Consider the following 6,733-nt stretch of genomic DNA (forward strand, 5'->3'; position numbering starts at 1 on the left):
TTTTTCAAAAAAACATTCAAGCTTTCCAAAATCTAACCCTAAATATACATATAATACTACAACATATGTTGCCAAACCCTAGACCAAAGAATACCATGATTCACTACCTGCACTCATCTATGTTGAAAACAATTCAATTTTGTTATATTTTAATTTATATCACTTAAAACTGTTTATAATTACATGATTTTAATTTTTCGCTTATCAAAATATTTTTTTAAAAATTTATAAATTATTTTTAAGATCAGCTACACCAGAAGACTTACTTTGAAGTCGTCCAGACGACTTACTAGGGCTATATTCGTAAAAATAGCTTCTATTTTTTTGTTTAGTCACAAGGGGATGAACTGTAATTTCACAAGGTTTTTAGGTTAGTTTTGCATATGATTCAAGTTTAACTATATGTTTGGAATTAAAATCAAGTTGTGAGTTAGTTTTGGCAAATTCCCCGGTGTTAGACCTGTTCATCATCGATTCGGGGTTAAAATGTTGACAACTTGCTATGCGTTATATTGCAATTAAAGTAACATATAGTTTACCGGTTTAGAGCAAGTTCAGTTGATCTTTATTTTATATGTTGCTCTCTTTCTGTTTTCAAATAGCATTTTTACGATCCACACAAAAGAACTACTCCAAGTTGCATGTTTTAACTTGCTAGGTCTTTAACCTGAATGCACACCGCAACAATTTATTTGATTTTCTACCTCACCGATATAAGTTTAATAAATTATACTTAATCAATGCTAAACAAATAAATTATACCTAATCAATGCCAAAAATGTAATAAAATGTCCATTATTACGGATTAGTTATTGTTTATTTTGGTTTATTAACTATGTCGAAAAGACACAAAAATGTTATAAAGATACATAATATAAAACACAAAATATATATATATATAAAAGAGTGTTTTACTCTTTCATGGGCCCTCCATATCCTCTGCCACGTCAGAAAGTTAAAGCAGGAGGAGCCGCCACGTTTCCAGGTAACCAAAGTTTTGTGTTTCATTTAAACGTGTGTGTTATTTATGTGGGCTTTCTAAAATTGGGTCTGGCTTAACTTAGGTTAACAACGTCACACTTCTTCTTTCCCGTGATATCACATCGCCGCTTTCATGTCGATCTTTCTATCCAAAAAACAATGAAGACATCACTGGCAAACGGTTGCCGTTGTCGATTAGATTCACTTAACACAATTAATTTTGTCATTAACATCACCGACCCATTCATCTGAAGCCATCTCATTCAATACACCTCTTCCTATCCCAAACGGATCTTCATCTATAAATCAGTGAGTTCGATCATGTGAAGTTCATCACTTTCTTCTTCTAAATCAATTTGAGGATTTCTATCTGTATTTTCCGATCGTTGGCGACTGAAGATTATGAAAAGTTCTAGGCTTTCACGCACCTTAGAAAAAAAGCGTTGGTATTTGCTTGAATATGAAACGAGTGTTGCTGCTGAGTTGCATGAAAATCATTTATCGGCGATTCCATTCCCACTCGAAACTCCGTTTTCGGATATTTCGGGAATATGATTCCAATACGTCGGCTGATGATTATTATTACCGGAGTTTGTGACAGTTCCGGACCACCACAGATAAATCTACCAGCACCATCGTTAAACTCCGACCCACCATTACCGCCGGAGAATCCATATGCTATTTTTATATTCTCTCAGAAAGCACAGAAAAAGAGAGATTAGATACTCCGTCTGAAGAAAACTAAAGACAGGTAACAGACGAAGTCGCTTCTGTTTTTTTGTCGTCATTAAGACTCTAAAGGACAATTTGGTTACAACGAATCGGGCTTATCATTGAGGCCCAAATAAGATGCATAAACTTTAAATCCAGCTAAAGATGACCCTCATTTTCAGACTACACACGTGTCCAACTACAATATTTTCTGTGTGACATATGCTTGACACGACGAAGTTGCTTTCTCTTATGGCATTTTAAGATGATAGTGACAAAAATATAAAAAGAAAGAGTAAATGGTTATGCAACCGCCCGATCAGATATTTAAATTTACATTTTCAAGCAATAAGAAACAAATCATACGATATTAAAACACTCTTTTATATATATAGATGTGTAATTAGCAATATTACCGGCTAATTTAGCTGATTATTCACCACGTCTCTGTTATTTATTTGCACTTGCGTAAGAACGAAACAAAAATCTTTTACTTTCCCCCTTTTTATAAAATTTGAGAGTTCTATAATGTTTTTTTTACCTTAATTGAATAGAGTTAAATAATTACGTTTAGATCAAAATCCAATTCAAAGAAATAAAAAAACCAACTGTAAGTTTTCTGGATTATTTCGAGTAATAATTCTTACATTTTTTATAAAAATAGTACTTTCTTCCGTTCGGAATTACATGATGTCTGCACGTAGATTAACGAATTTTTTTTTTTTATAAAAGAAGATCAAAGAAGTTGATGTAATGTCTATTTTAATCTTTTCGTCAGTGTTCAAAACTAAATTAGTTTTATATCATTTCACTAAAGATCATTAATTACAAAGGTAGAAAATGTCATATTTTATCATTCTTTATTCTTTACATAGAATTCTGAGAACTTCGAATATATTGACAAAAACATTATTTAGAACGTCAAGTAAATTCGAACGGAATGAGTAATAATTTTTATAGTTAACTTATGATAACAAATACACTGCATAATATTTTACAGTAACTACGTAGTTTTCTCATTACTAGCTTGATTCTTTCTATTGATAGACATTTACTTCTTTTGCGAACAAATAGTTCCTCTTCAATTCTGTATTTATCAAATAAAACAAATTAATAAATGTATTTTCATTTAATCTATATACCTAAGACTGTCTGTAAATGTGCTTACTTCTTATTAAGACAGAAGATTGTCCTTAAATGATTAGAAAATCTTCGTGACAAAAACAAAAACTCAATTTGTCGAATTTTATGAAATTTTAGTAGAACCTTTAAACCTTAAAAAATAGGATAAAATAACAAAAATATGGCGCTTGGGTTTCAATTCAAAGTAACACCTTATTTTCACATGCAAATGTGATGTTTCCGCTCTTACTCTTCCTTTACCTCTTCCAATAAAAAAATGTAAATCAGTTACATTTACATAAAACTCTTCTTAATGTTTTTGGTCAAACATAAAACTCTTTTTAATGATTTTTAATACACATAACTAAAAGAAATAGTGAATGTTAATATGTTACTTTCAATTTTTAATGAAAATAAATAATGCATATTTAAATATTTATTAAAATTTAAACATTTTTTAATATCATATGATTTTGATCTGAAAGAATCAAATACATATTCCTAAAAACTACTCAGTCCCTAAAACTACAAAATAAATTGCTCACTACATTGATTAAGAATATCTAAAAATTGCTCAGCATATTTGACTAACTGACCTAATTCAAATACACCAAAACAATATGCAAGAGAAGAAGTGACTATTATACCTTTGAGAACACCCAAGAACAACAATCCAATGAGATAAAGAATTGCAACAAAGAAACATGAATACCTTTGAAGGCTCCATTTGAATTTTAACTGTTTGTCATTTAACCAACCCATTTATCAAAAACCAGTTAATGCTTTCCTAAGATTTTTAAAAATTATATTTGTATGGATTTGGAGTCTTGGAAACAGAAAAAATGACTCAAATAAGCTCAAACGAAGTACCAGAGATGGAGAGAGAGAAAACACAGTAAAGAGAATACTTTCATCTCTTTACGAAGCGTTTGAAACTATTTGTAACACAAATCTTTAAAAATTATTACTTATAAACAAATAAAATGAAATCTCTATCTCAATTATACAACTTTAAAAGTCTCACATGGGATGTAATTTGCTATTAATAATTTGTTTATTTTCACCTAAAATAAGATTTAAATTATGAAATAAACATTACAACAAAACAAAAATAACCACTTAAACCCAAAGTTTTGCGAAGGAGAAGAAGCAGCGAAGAATGATGGTTTGGACTTATCTACTCTAATATTTTCTTTTGGTGGATGGATACGTTAACGCATCTGTGAATATCTAAACTTACACATAGAGGTCAAACAAAATAAGATCAAAGGAGATGCTATGAAAATGTTAAATTTGCAGTTGAAATTTAATAATTATCTTAATATCAATTTTGGTACCGGTTATTTTTAATCCAAAGAGTCTTTGAGGTTTTAATTTCAGAACTACATAATTATCTAGAAATAATGAAAATAACAGTTGGGTAACTATTTTTTCCAAAATAATATAATTAAAAATGTTAATCTTATAATTAATTATATATCATGGAACATAAAAAATTATGGATCAATTTATAAGCATTTTTCAAATAAATTTTGCATCGAAATTATTTTAAACATTATGTAAATAGTAAAATGGCATAGAGTAGTATTTTGTGTTTTAAAATAAATCTTTTAGTTCAGTTATTTTATCTGATCAAAATATGATTCATTTTATTTAACAATTATTCTTTTGTGATTTTGAAGTGATTTATAACGAGAAAAATTATGATATGTATTTTATAAAGCAAAAGACAAATCATCTATCATGCAGTTTACTTATTGCAACAATTTTGATGTTCAATTGACGAAAATTCTATATAAAGCAATTTCACATAATTTCCTATATATATAATTGCATTTTGAAATTAAAAAAAAAAATCATGTTGAATACTTAATGAATTCACTCGCTCGCCGCGCGAAGCGCGGCCCGGCCCTAGTTGTAAATAATATATTGAATTATTTGATCGCATAGATCAAATATAAACATAGATAAAAAATTTATTTACCTTAAAATTTTGATCCATAAAATAAATTTGCACAAACACACAGATCATATTTAAAAAATGTGGATGATACGGTTGACGGTTCAAAAAATAAAATAAAATTATTCATTATTCATTATTCATTATAAAATTATTTTTTTAGAAATATATTAAACAGTTATTTAATACATATAAAATTTAAAATACATATTACCATTTATATAAGAAAAATATTATTATTTTTTAAAGTAAAACCGAATACCCGCGCACCCGCTTGAAAGTTTTAAAAGTCATGTCATGATTGCCAACGTTTTTTTTCCTAATTGGAATAAATATAGTGTGTTATATATCTATATAACTGACGCAGAATCGAACCAGTTCAAAACGAAACCTAACTTTCAAGTAAGAGATATGTATATCTGTGGTATAGAACTTTCAACTCAAAATATAGTGTGTTATTGCTATCTGGATTTTGTTCGCAACATAATCTATATTATAATTATTATTAAAAGAGAATTACCAATAAAATATGTCCTTTAGTTTTCTAACTTATTTACAACTCTATGTTACTGAAATAATTAAATGAACATATCAAGTAATTGTTGTCTTTTCCTATTTTATTAAATCATTTCCTAAATCAAGTTTAGTTAAATTTTCGTGTTTAACATATTTCATAAAACGATTAAGCTAATTTTTAGGAATATTCAAATTTAAGATCGATTTTAACAATATTAAACTTAGATATTGTTACAATTAATTATTTTGAATATTCCTGAAATATATGTTTAACCATTACTGTTACCATTAATTATTTTGAACAATAAAATATATATGCTAAGAATCAATATCTTTAAATTACTTGTAGAACAATATGACATGAGTTTGTAACTGGATATTATTTTTAATATAACTAAATCTCGCCTAAAATTATATATATTTCAAAAATTTATAAAATATATGTTTAACCATTTTGGTTACTAATAATTATTTTCAACAATAAAATCTAATACTCAGTTTTAAATATCTTTGAATTACTTGTAAAGCAATATTTAATTTTTATAACCGATTATTATTTTTCTAACGTATCTAAATCTCGTCATATGGTCCATATATGATCAAAATATTTAAATGATTAGACATCTGGAAAATAATTTGGTGTTAAAAAAAATATTACTCAAACATATCAATAGGTCAACATTTGTAAGATTTAGTAGAGCCCACGAGTCACTACTTTTTATAGCACATAAACTATTTAATTATTGTGTTTATAATTTTTTATAAATATGACAAATATTTTAAATATTAACTGATAAACATTAAAATAATATCTATTTATACAAAAATGAAAACAAATATCTGCGCGGGCGCGCGGATCAAATTCTAGTTAGTGTTATATCAAATAGAGGTATATATATTTGTTACACGTTTTAAAACTTCATTAATGCATGAATATATACACCCTTCTAAGTGTTTCAAAAAAAAAATACACCATTCTAATCTATAATATAATGAGGCAGTTGCCTCATTCCGGTGCCGCTACGTCAGCGGTCTGTGGGTCCCACTTTTAAAAAGTGTGAAAAAAATGTCAAACCTGTGGCTCGAACCCGAGTTATTGAGATATAAACACCAACATTTATACCACTAAACTAAAGGATACTTTGTACATTGATGGCCGAAACTAATATATATTTATGATAGGAGAGTTTACTCTCTCCTTAAGGTGTATACGTATGCATTTTATAAAGACTGTGGGGTTCATGATTCTCGTTTTGGTTTAGTAATTTTGTTCTCGCGTTTGGTTTTTAAATTATATGGTATGATTTGAATTTTCCCGTTCAATTAATGTTTTATTATGTTATTAAACACAGCGTTTTGTCGATTAGGGTTTCTTTAATTGTTCTTCGTCTCTTTACCTTTGCCGTCTCCGTTCAGCTTCTCTGCAAACACCAAACATTAATT

This window comes from Brassica oleracea, chromosome C3 (genome assembly GCF_000695525.1).
Source record: "Brassica oleracea var. oleracea cultivar TO1000 chromosome C3, BOL, whole genome shotgun sequence".
Classification (NCBI taxonomy): domain Eukaryota; kingdom Viridiplantae; phylum Streptophyta; class Magnoliopsida; order Brassicales; family Brassicaceae; genus Brassica; species Brassica oleracea.